This window comes from Penaeus japonicus, unplaced genomic scaffold, assembly GCF_977035675.1.
Source record: "Penaeus japonicus unplaced genomic scaffold, GWHDUDI00000001_assembly GWHDUDI00000004, whole genome shotgun sequence".
NCBI classification, from domain to species: Eukaryota; Metazoa; Arthropoda; class Malacostraca; order Decapoda; family Penaeidae; genus Penaeus; species Penaeus japonicus.
Window position 1 is genome coordinate 2,118,595 of NW_028234406.1, and position 12,500 is coordinate 2,131,094.

The window sequence follows — 12,500 nt, forward strand, 5'->3', positions numbered from 1 at the left end:
TTGATTTCACTCCAGCTCACCTTTGGTAAACTCTCTCCTGTCTACTCTTCTGTCTTTCCCTCTCATAGGCTATCTGTATTTTTTTCTCTCTCACTCGCTTCTTCTCTCCTCTCTCTCTCTGCTTTCTTTCTCTCCTTCCTTCCTTCCTTCCTTCCTACCATCGTTCCATCCTTCTTTCCTTCCCTCTCATCCTCCCTCCCCCTCTCCTTCCCTTCCTCTCTCCCTCCCTCCACCTCCCCCCCTCTCCCTCTCCCTCTCCCTCTCCCCCGCCCCTCCCTCCCTCCCTTCCCCTCCCCCTCCCCCTCCCCCTCTCCCTCCCCTCTCCCTCTCCCTCTCCCTCTCCCTCTCCCTCTCCCTCTCCCTCTCCCTCTCCCTCTCCCTCTCCCTCTCCCTCCCTCTCTCCCATTCCCTCCCTTCCTCCCTCCCTCTCTCCCTCCCACCTCTCCCTCCCTCTCCCTCCCCCTCCCCCTCATTCCCTCAGCTACTTCGCCTTGACTTTTATCAGTGCAAGAGCGTTCCCTTCGGCGGTCCCATGTGACTACGAAGGGAAATTGGCTGTATGTATGGTCGTCACGCCATGTTGTTGTTTGTGATTCGGTTGCGTGCTCTTGGCTTTGTTTTGTTTTGATCATTAGTTTGGACTTGTTATTTTCTGGTTTTGCTTTTCCGAGTAAGCTGTGTATGTTATTTACGTTGTTGTTGTTGTTGTTGTTGTTGTTTTCAATTGGGGGGGGAGGGGGATGTTATTCTTCTTTGTCCTTGTTAGATGGATTGGAGTCTGTCTGTCTGTCTGGGGAAACGAGTCTTTTGGGTTGAGTCCTTTGGGTTGTATGGCTTGGATGGCCATGGTCTTGACCGGTGGTTTTGCGAGTGGTTGATAATTTCCCTTCTGTACTTGTTTGGGGACGAAGGTAACCCTCGGAACTGTCGTGGTGTTATTTGTAGCTTTGGCAAATAGCTGTTTCATTGTTGTTGTTTTTGTTTTTGTTTTAGTGTTGGTTTGGCAAAGTCTTTCTGTTATGTTACGTTATGTTATGTTATGTTATGTTATGTTATGTTTTTTTTGTTTTTTGTTTTTTTAGGGAAAGTGTCATCCTCTTTTTTTTAATGCGAGAAGTATGGCATTGTTTTGTTTTCATATTTTGATCCATACGTGTGTGTTTTTTTTCTTTCTTCTTTGCTTATCAAACACGTGTATGGACTGTTATGAACTAAAGAGCTTTGAAAAAGAATCACAAAATCAGATACTTCTGCTATTGCTAATCAGATGCTGACGCCAGACGCCCCAAAACACCCTACACTAACAACTCAAAAAGCAAGGTCCTTCTTTAAGTCTGTGAGGGAGGAGGATTTGACGGAAGGGAAGGAATTTGACTCCTCGCTGAGACGGACACTTTCTCACACCAGGCGAGGGAGGGGGGGGGGGAGAACCTGTCTTTCTCCTCCTCTGTCTTCTCTTCCTCCTCCTCCTTCTCTTCTGCCTTCTCCTGCTCCTGCTCCTACTCCTACTCCTACTCCTACTCCTCCTCCTGCTCCTCCTCCTCCTCCTCCTGCTGCTGCTGCTGCTGCTGCTGCTGCTACTCCTGCTCCTCCTCCTCCTCCTCCTCCTCCTCCTCCTCCTCCTCCTCCTCCTCCTCCTCCTCCTCCTCCTCCTCCTCCTCCTCCTCCTCCTCCTCCTCCTGCTGCTACTCCTCCTGCTGCTCCTCCTCCTGGTGCTCCTCCTCCTGCTCCTCCCCCTCCTCCTCCTCCTTCTCTTCCTCCTCCTCTTCCTCCTCCTCCGGCTTCACCTCGAAACAATACACGCTCGGAAGTTGACGTTGAATTCTCTCTCTCTCTCTCTCTCTCTCTCTCTCTCTCTCTCTCTCTCTCTCTCTCTCTCTCTCTCTCTCTCTCTCTCTCTCTCTCTCTCTTTCTCTATCTATCTATCTATCTATCTATCTATCTATCTATCTATCTAAATCTCTCCCTCCCTCTCTGATATTTGTTTGTATTTCAGTTTTTGTTTCCATAAATACGTATTTAATACGAATACTAATAAAAAAAGAAAGATGATTGCTATAACAGCTACAGTAGAGCTCACACAAAGGATTGGTTATTATTGCATCAGCAATATATTAGCTTTGATTGCAGATTGATATCAGAGTTATATTCCGCTTGTCAGCACTAGCGACCTAGCTTTTCGCACGCCGATCAGGGAATAAATCACTAAACATTGGTTACGACCGTTTCCAAATGTTTTTCCCCGTTTCCCTAACCCCCAAATCCCAAAAATCCGCTCAGCTGCTTTTCGCCTCAAAGTAAAGGGCACCCCCCTAATCCCCCCCCCCCCCCCCCCCCCCCCCCCCTACCCCCTACCTACCCAAACAGCTGATACGAACAGTAAACAAAAACAACCCCCCCCCAAAAAAAAAAGATATATATATATATATATATATATATAATAATAATAATAATAATAATAATAAATAAATAAAAATAAAATAAGGAAATAATATTTAAAAAAATAATGACCGCCCACTATTTTAAACGCCCATTTTTTTCTTTTTACTATTTTTTTCTTTTGTTTTGTTTTGAATATAATGCCAAATACGGGATAGGAATACGAGAAGAAGAGGTTCTAGAAAAGTTCTTTAAAAACACTAGCACAGCTCTGCGTACCAGGGCGGCGGCGCGACCAGAGTGTCGGCTCTCAGAGACGAGGGGAGGGGTATTTCAAGGGAAAAGTGAAATATAGTTTAGGTTTTTTTTTTTCCCTTTCTTGTTTTTTGTTAGGGAGGTAGGGTTTTTTTTTTGTGTGTGTGTGTGTATGGTGGGTTTCGGGGTATGGGGGATGGGGTCGTGGTAGGAAGGGAGGATGGAGTGATGAGGGGAAGGGAGAGAGAGGGAGAGAGAGGGAGAGAGACAGATAGACAGACAGACAGACAGACAGACAGACAGAGAGAGAAAGAGAGAAAAGGATATATATGTATATATATATATATATATATATATATATATATATATAGAGAGAGAGAGAGAGAGAGAGAGAGAGAGAGAGAGAGAGAGAGAGAGGAGCGTGGAGTTCGGGAGCGCGGAGGAGAAGCGATTTATCTCCTCTGTAATTGCGCGTCAGCTGAGGGTCACTCCAGGAGAGGGGGGAGGGAAGGGGAAGGGAGGGAGAGGAATAGGGGACAGGGAGGAGGTAGATGGTTGGGGGGAAGGAGGGGAAGGAAGGGAGAGGAGTAGGGGACAGGGAGGAGGTAGATGGATGGGGGGAAGGGAGGGAGAGGAGAGAGAGGAATAGGGGACAGGGAGGAGGGAGAGGAATAGGGGATAGGGAGGAGGCAGATAGATAAGGGGAAGGAAGGGAGAGGAGGGAGAGGAATAGGGGATAGGGAGGAGGCAGATAGATAAGGGGAAGGAAGGGAGAGGAGGGAGAGGAATAGGGGACAGGGAGGAGGCAGATAGATAGGGGGAAGGAAGGGAGAGGAGGGAGAGGAGTAGGGAACAGGGACAGAGAGGAGGAAGGGGGGCAGGGAGGAGTTAGGGGGACAGGAGATAGGGCGGTAGAGGGAAGGAAAAGAGGGAGGGAGGGAGGGAGGGGGTAGGACGCCAGAGTTAATTAAGATGATGTAGCACGAAACAAAGCAGGTGATGATAGAGTTCCTCTTTTTTATATATATATATCCCTAATTATGGTGATGGGCGTGATTGGTTGATGAGGTCGTGGTCCCGAAGGCAACTGTAGTAATAACTGTAGTGATACTCTGGGATTAACCTTTACCTTGGCGTTACCTTGAGTGTGGGAACGTTGTGTGTTGATGGTGCCTCCTCCACCCGGGCTTACTTGGGGCTTACTCTCTCTCTCTCTCTCTCTCGCGTGAGTGGCGACCAATGTGGAAGGTTGGAGTTATTTGTGGTATTGTTGTTGTTGTTATAACTATTATAGCTGGAAATTACTACTATTACTAGTCATTACTGTTAGTATTAATGTTAGTAGTAGTAGTAGTAGTAGTTGTAGTAATGGTATCATAACTACAACTACTTGTACTATTACTAGTTATATAATTTGTGAGGTTATTAACTTTAGTTGATGTGTGTTATTATAACTTAGATTTTTAAGTGATGCTGTAATGACGTGAATAATGAGGCGCAAAGCAAGCAAGCAAGAACAAACAAAGTAAAACGATAAGTGGTTTGAGATACAATAGCCATACCATGAATGATGATAATGACGTAACCTAAAGGAAAAGAAAAGAAAAACAAAGGCGAGATAAATGAGAACAGGAGACAGGTGATGCGAATGCCTTAATTAAGGAGTGAATAATGAATCGAAACAGATAAAAGTGCAGTATTAACATTAGTTATGAAACGCGAGATGTGAAATGAAAATAAATTGAGGAAACGACGGAATCATAACAAGGGGAAGTGTCAGTGACTTTGCGATTTTTCTGCATATTGTGTGTGTGTGTCTCTGTCTGTCTGTCTGTCTGTCTGTCTGTCTGTGTGTATGTGTGACCGTGTGTAGGTTTATACGAAAGTGTATATGTACGTTGTGTTTGTTTATTTGTCCCCGTGTTTGCATGTTTGCCATTGCGTGTGCGTGTAATCAGGAGGAGTATGCAGGTAGGTTCCCAGTAGCCACGCACAATGTGTGGGAGTAAGATGTTGACATGCGGTGGCCGACTTGCCCAACGCACGCACACACACACAAACGTACACCCGCACACAGGGTCCCGCACAGAGCCTCGTCAGTACCCGCCTTGCCGCGGCCTACACTGCCTGGTCGCTGGTGCCTCGCGTGCCAGCCTACCCACGAGCGTTCGCAGGGGCTTGTCTGTCAGCCCATCCTTCTCCCTTTCCACGCATCTAAGGGTGATTAATCCTCCCCGAATTATTTATTGCGGGCGCGTGTCTGTGTGTCTGTGTGTGTGTTTATATATACTGTTTACCTGCCTGGCACCTCGTTCAGCCTCGTTCTTCTATTGTGCGTAAATTTTGGTGGTGATGGTGGTAGTGAAGTGATGGTGAGGGTTACGAGGGTTACGACTACCCCTATGGTACTCCTGGGATCCGGGTACCTGCAACAGCATTTGCACTCTTGGTACCTTCTGCTTCCCTCCATCCATCTCCTCTGCCGTCTCTGCCATCGCCCCTCACCCCTCGCCGCAGCCTTCAGAGGTGAGAGTAAGAGAGTAGCTGCGAGTGATTGGAGGATTGGAAGTGAGTGACGCTTGCGAGGGATTGGGAATAAGTGACACTCGAGTGGGTGACACGGGTGGGTAATCGTAGGGAGCTCGAGGGAGTAACATTCGAAATGGGTGACGGTGGGTAACAGGTGAGCAGCCGTGAATTTCTCGAATGAGTAAGTGGCGAATAACTGAAAGGATCTCGAGTGAGGGGCAGCAGGTGACCCAGGTGACCAGGAGTGAGCAACAGGTGAGCAGCCTCGGGGAGGAGGAGGGAACTGCAGTGAGTCACACGTGGGTGTGAACGCGCCCATACGTCGCCGTGACCCTTGAACCCTCCAACGGGCGGCGCAAGGCGGCGAGGCGGCTAGGCGTCAGAGGTGGCGGAGTCACGGATAGGCATTAGGCAAGGGCGGCTTCGGCAGGTGGGGATGAGGGGGTGGGTGGGGGATGGGGGTGGGGGGGAAGGGGGAGGAGAAGGAAAAGGTAATGACACGCTTGGTCACCGGAGCTTACCATGCCCTGGACGGAGGCGGTTCGGTTCCTCTCGCACTCACGGCGGTTCCTGCGCGGTTCTTCTTGCGGTTCTCTCAATCCCTACGCCGTCCGGGCAGGAGGAAGCCCTAGTAACTAAGTGGTCCGTGTGGTTTGCGAGTTGTCGTGGGCGTCTCACGTAGATGGGTGGGACTGTTGGACAGAAAGGAGAATATGGTTACTCGCTAGTAAAGTTACTGACTTTAGTAATGGTATTTAGTAATAATAATAATAATTAATAATAATAATAATGGTATTTAGTTAATGGGTACTCGTGAGCTGTTCACTTGACCGTGAGTCTCACCGGCGCCTCCTGGACGATTATTCATTATGAGGGGACTGCTTGGCTGGCTAACTGTAAGTCATGAAAAGGTCGCTTGTTGTGAGTGAGTAGCAACTCATTAGAGATTTACCACCGAGTGATGACGCAATACGATGCATAACACATCGCATTGCGTCATGCACGTAGATGCCTTCTGGTATGTTATATCAGACTGGGAGATATATCTATTGACTTGAAGTCTTTCCTAAGAGTCCTCTCGGGTTGACTCAGGCGGGCAGGCACGGTTGACAGGTTCATTGGGACTGGCGTGAGAGCGGGTGCGACAAGTGATGCATGACTCCCTGATGATGAAGTGGCTTCGGGGAGCAACTTCGTTTTCTGGTGAGGGGGGGGGGGGTTACTTTTACGGGACACTTGATTTCTTCTTCCTCCTCTTGCTCCTTTTTCGCCCTTTTTCCTCTTCCTTTTTCTCCTCTTTGTTCCCTTCCTCCCCTCATCCCTCCTCTCTTTCGCTTTTTATTTCTCTTTTCCTCTTCTTTCCCTTTCTTCCTCCTTTTTGCGTTTCCTTCTCTTTCTTTTCCCTTTCGCTTTCCTTCATCTCCGTCTTTGTTTATTTTTTTCTTCTTCAAGGGTTACTTTATTATTCGAGGCACGTGTGTGGGTGGTGAATAATTATCGCAAATATGACTGGAATTTCAACTTTTAGAAAGAAAATAGAATTGAAAAACGTTCAGTCAAAGGGCCTCTTAGTGTTTCCGGTTTTAGAAAGAAAAGTGGAGGTGAATGTTGGGCGTTCCGGTGCAATTGCAATCGGAAACAGATCACGAATGTTGAGAGGGCGGGCGTTTCAGTCGGAAAAGGAAGTGGAACAGGTGTTCTGACCTTGAACGCTCGTTACTCGTGTGGCCTGAACGAGGTTCCTGGAGTTGTTTCTTGGCCGGTGTGGGGTTTCTTGCATATTTGGGAGGGGAAGCAAAGCCGTCGTGTAGAGATTGGGGCCATTTTTATTATTATTATTATTATTATTGTTATTATTAGTTTTCATGGATGTGTAGTGTTTAAGTGTGTGTTGTGTGTTGTGTTGTGTTGTGTTGTGTTGTGTTGTGTTGTGTGTGTGTGTGTGTGTGTGTGTTTTGTGGTGTGGTGTGTTGTGTGTGTTGTGTTGTGTGTTGTGTGTTGTGTGTGTGTGTGTGTGTGTGTGTGTGTGTGTGTGTGTGTGTGTGTGTGTGTGTGTGTGTGTGTTGTGGTGTGGTGTGTTGTGTGTGTTGTGTTGTGTGTGTTGTGTTGTGTGTGTTGCTGTGTTGTGGTGTGGTGTGTGTTGTGTGTGTGTGTGTGTGTGTGTGTGTGTGTGTGTGTGTGTACACGTACGTTCCTTTACCAGGTTTCGATTCGACGAGTGTATACTTCCTGTTTTTTTCTGTTCTAAATTTCCGTATTTAGGTATTCGAGATAATTAAATCGACATGTTTCTTCTTGTATTTTTTTTTTCTTTTTTTATTGAAGATTTGCCCATTTTGGTCAGTAAGAGTTGAAAGTTGTCTGGACTGAGTTCATACAAACCTCTGTGTAGGAAGTACAATGTTGGGGAGGTCAGCGCTTTACGGGGGTTATTAGGTTATGGGGGGGGGGGGGTCAGGGTGTTGGGAGGGAAGGGGGAGAGAATTTAGGGGGGGTTAGGGGGGATCAGGGGGTAGGGGGTTGAAGGGAGGGGGAGGGTAGGGGGGTGAGATTGTTGTGAGATCGTTGGCGACACTCCTTGAAGTGGGGGTGGGTGGGGGAGGGGGTCAAGGCCATGTTTTTTATAGGTCATTGGGTATGGGGATGCTGGGTCTCTCACGGCGAACAATGGGGAATGGGGGAGGAGTCGCTACCTTATGTTCATTATGTTGTTCTTTTTTTGTTGTTCAAACGAGCTGCTGCAATTCTCTTCGCAATGATCAGCTGGGCAAGCTGCTGAAAGGAGGTCTGTATGCATTCCGGTTTTGGATTACGTTACGTGATTGGGTAATCTTGACGTTGAATTCTCTATCTTCTCTTCTCTTCTCTCTTTCTCTCTTTCTCTCTCTCTTTCTCTCTCCTCTTCTCTTCTTTTCTCTATCTCTCTCGCTCATTCACTGTCCCTCCTCTCCTTCTCTTCTCCTCTCTTCTTTTCTTTTGTCTATCTCTCTCACTCAGTTTCTCTCGCTCTCGCTCTCTCTATCATAAGCGAGTAGGAATTACAGTATATATTAAAGACGTATTTATTTGATGTATCTTCTCAATAGGAGTCCGTGGTATTGTGTATTTCATTCACAAAATAAGTATCGTATTATCATCATCATCATCATCATCATCATCATCAATGAAACTGTTCGTATGATTTGTTCTGCGCATGATATTATGTATTTTTTTTATAATTTTACCTTTTATTTTTTGTCTAGTATATTACTGTCTGCTTTTGTTTGTTTGTTCAAATTTGGCGGTCGGTCATCTCGTCTCGTGTTTATTATGGTGATATTATTTTCTTCTTTTCAGTCACATATTTTTTTTCTTTTCAGTCACATTTTTTCTTCTTTTCAGTCACATTTTTTTCCTCGAGTTACTCATGTTTTGCGAGTATCTCCTTATCTCTTGGGATATCCATGTGGTGATGATGTGGAGTCATGGTATATGTTGGAGGGTTAATTATAGTCCCTACATGCTAGTTCTGTGCCTCACGTGATGTCCCAACAACCTAGTACAGTGAGGTGTCCAAGAAACAGCGAAGGTATGGTGACTCACGTGATGTCCCGACAGGCTAGTACAGTGAGGTGTCCAACTAACAGCGAAGGTATGGTGACTCACGTGATGTCCCGACAGGCTAGTACAGTGAGGTGTCCAACTAACAGCGAAGGTATGGTGACTCATGTGATGTCCCGACAGGCTAGTACAGTGAGGTGTCCAACTAACAGCGAAGGTATGGTGACTCATGTGATGTCCCGACAGGCTAGTACAGTGAGGTGTCCAACTAACAGCGAAGGTATGGTGACTCATGTGATGTCCCGACAGGCTAGTACAGTGAGGTATGGTGGCTCAGGTGATGTCACTATGTCACGACGTCAGAATCGAGGTCTCACGCCAGTCAGCCGAGCGTGTGATGAGAAGAAGGGCGAGAGAAAGGTGATTTTTTTCTTCTTCTCCTCCGTCCTTTTGGATAAATGACGGAAATAAGGTTTGAAGGACTGGGTGAATATTAAGGGAGGGGAGGGGAGGGGGGTCAGGCAGGGTAGAAGAGGAACCTATGGTAGTTTAAAAAGAAGGGACATTTCAAGGCCTTTTTTTATAGGGAGTATCGAATCTAAAAGGATTTTTTCAGAAGATGCAACGTGAATAAGTGAGTTTTTAGGGAGTTAATCCATTTCGTCGGGTCGCGAGCGAGGAAAGTGTGGAATAAACTATCCACTCCATTTGAGACAGTCCCTGCTCTTTATCGCGGTGTCTGTATGTGCCAGTAACCCCGCTGGTGATGATGGCTCTTCCTCCTCTTGCTCCTCTTCCTACTTCTGCTTCTTATTTTTTTATTTTATGCTTCCCTTTCTTCTTCTTCTTCTACTAATATTACTACTACTACTACTACTACTACTATTAATTTTCTTGTGCTCCTTATTTTTCTTCTACGCATTCTCCTTGTCTTTCTGTTTTTCTGTTTTTTTTTTTTTTTTTTTTTTTTTTTTTTTTTTTTTTTTTTTTTTATTTTTTTTTTTTTTTCTTCCACTATCTTATTTATCTCCTTTTCCACCATCGCCATCACCACCACTTCTTCCTCTTCCCCTCCTTCCCCTCCACCACCTCCTCCTCCTCTCTCCACCTCCCTCCTCGTACCTCCAGCTCCCCCCACCTCCCCTTCCACCTCCCCCATCCTCCCTCCTCCTCCTCCTCCTACCTCCCCCACCCTCCCTCCTCCTCCCACCTCCCCCCACCTCCCCCCACCTCCCTCCCCTTACCTCCACCTCCCCCCACCTCCCTCCCTCCTCCTCCCCTCCTTCCCCAGCCCAAGTCGGAAGCGCTCGGGACGAAACTCAACTCGGTGCGTGCGGTCAGAGAAAGTTCGCGTGGGTGACACACACAGTCAGTCAGTCAGTCACAGGTGCTAAGGCGATCAGATCAGATCAGATCAGATCAGTCCGGCAGCGACGAACCTGTTGTTGACTGACCGACCGACCGACCGACCGACCGACTTGCACGAGGAATCAGGTGACACGAGCTTATATTTAGTCCTCCTTCGCCGCCGCGACTGGGCCCCTTTGGCAGGTGAGTGAGTTGACAGGAGAGGACGGACGTACGGGACGGGGCGGGACGGTTGGTTGGTTGGGTGGTTGGTTGGTTGGTTGGTTGGTTGGTTGGTTGGTTGGTTGGGTGGTTGGTTGGGTGGGTGGTTGGTTGGTTGGTTGGGTGGTTGGTTGGTTGGTTGGGTGGGTGGGTGGTTGGTTGGTTGGTTGGGTGGTTGGTTGGGTGGTTGGTTGGTTGGGTGGGTGGGTGGTTGGTTGGGTGGGTGGGTGGGTGGTTGGTTGGTTGGGTGGTTGGTTGGTTGGTTGGTTGGGTGGGTGGTTGGGTGGTTGGTTGGTTGGTTGGTTGGTTGGGTGGGTGGGTGGGTGGTTGGTTGGTTGGGTGGTTGGTTGGTTGGTTGGTTGGGTGGGTGGTTGGGTGGTTGGTTGGTTGGTTGGGTGGGTGGGTGGGTGGTTGGTTGGTTGGGTGGGTGGTTGGTTGGTTGGTTGGTTGGTTGGGTGGGTGGGTGGTTGGTTGGTTGGTTGGTTGGTTGGTTGGTTGGGTGGTTGGTTGCAGAGGAAGGAGGGATAGCATGATTGATATGGTTGATTTATTGGTATTGTGGGAGGGGAGGTGGGGGGTAGATAGGGGTGTGGGTTATTTGTATTGGTGGAGAAAGATGAGGGTGGTTTGAAGATTAAACGGGGTTAGATAGAGATGCGGAAGTACTTTTGTCTTCCCCGCGTTGACGGTTTTGTTTTATTAATCTCTTTATTTATTTGTTTGTTTGTTTGTTTGGCTGTTTGGTTATTTGTTTATTTATATTTCCACACCAGTGATATGCAAGTGAATTGAATCGAGGATTATATGAAAGGTCCGTGATTTATATTTTCTTCTTGACGAGATCACGTGGATGATATGATAACGATGGTGGTGATGATGATGGTGATTATGATAATGATGATGATGATAATGGTGATGTTGATGGTGGTGATAATTATGATGATGCTGGTGATGATAATGGTGGTGGTTATAGTGATGATGATGGTGGTAGTGGTGGTTGTGATGATAATGAGGATGGTGGTGGTTTCGGTGACGATAATTATGATGATGACAATGATAACGATGATAAGAAGCAAACGAAAAAAATATATAAAAAGGGATCGAAATAGAGGACAAGGAAGAAGAGAAAAAGGACATATCCACACGCATAGAAACAGACAAAGACAAACAGACAGACACACGCAAAGACAAGAGAGCCGGACGACGAGCGATTTCGTTTTGAGATTGATCATCCAGATAAGAGGGAAGCCTCGAGTGTTGCGTTGGTCCTCTGTGGTGAGTGGTTGACCTCAGGCTCGGCTCGGGAGAATTTGCATCTCTCGCAGTGTGGTGGTTGGTGTTGCGTCATCGGCTTGGTGGGTGGAAAGGGGGCTGTTCTGGGAGGTTCTTTTCTTCTCTTGCGTCTAGTGTGGATTTAGGGTTGACTCTAGGTCTTGGACGCGAGTGTGACCTCCTGATCTTGGACGTAAGTGTGAGTTCTGATCTTCATTCGAGAGGGACTTGAGACTTTGGAACGTCTGTGATCTCCAGATCTTGGCTTAAGTGTGACGTCGGATCCTGACTCATATGTGACCTCAGACTCTGATTACAGGGTGACCTCAGACCTTGATTCCAGTGTGACCTCAGACCCTGCCTCAAGTATGACCTCAGACCTTGAGTCCAGTGTGACCTCAGACCTTGATTCCAGTGTGACGACAGACGGTAAACACGGAAGGAGTGACTATGAGAACGCCAGGATCTTCATCGATTTTTAATTGTTTTTTTCTTATAGAAAAATAGAAACAAAAAAAAGGTAATGAAAGGTGATTATATGAGTGATTAGCCTTCTGATGAGGGCGTGTTAGGCGGACCTCCTAATATGGCGCCTCATAAATATTCAAGCGGCGACGCGGGGCTCTGGATTTATGCACAGCCATTTTGTCAGGGAAGTATGGTAATGAGAGGCTGGATTGGCGTCCTCGATCAGGTCTCGGGAGCTTGGGAAAGCAGGGCTGCGGAAAGCGAGCTGTTACATTGGGATATGTATGTGTGTATGTATGTATATGTATATATATAATATATATATATATATATATATATATATATATATATATATATATATAATATGTATATATTTTTTTTTCTTTCTTTCTTTCTTTCTTTCTTTCTTTCATTCTTTCTTTCTTTTTCTTTTCTTTTCTTTGCTTTTCTTTTCTTTTTTTTCTTTTTTCTTTCTATTTTCTTTCTTT

The 12,500-nt window shown here is 46.7% G+C and overlaps 1 protein-coding gene and 1 pseudogene across 4 annotated transcripts in view; one reads left to right on the forward strand and one right to left on the reverse strand.

Annotated features, from left to right (window-relative positions):
* LOC122252723 (AKT-interacting protein) overlaps window positions 1-12,500 on the forward strand; it is a 145,959-nt gene that overhangs the window by 5,926 nt on the left and 127,533 nt on the right. Inside the window, exon 1 of one of the 4 annotated variants that reach the window (XM_086535879.1) lies at window positions 4,731-4,854. The exons of 2 other annotated variants lie outside the window; for them this stretch is intronic. The gene's annotated coding sequence lies outside the window, so the exon portion shown is untranslated. Of the gene's footprint in view, window positions 1-4,730; window positions 4,855-5,013; window positions 5,161-12,500 lie in introns of those variants that run through there. One more of the 4 variants, XM_086535880.1, reaches the window with a different exon arrangement.
* The window catches only part of LOC147471880 (uncharacterized), a 16,994-nt pseudogene continuing 16,642 nt past the window's right edge, over window positions 12,149-12,500 (reverse strand).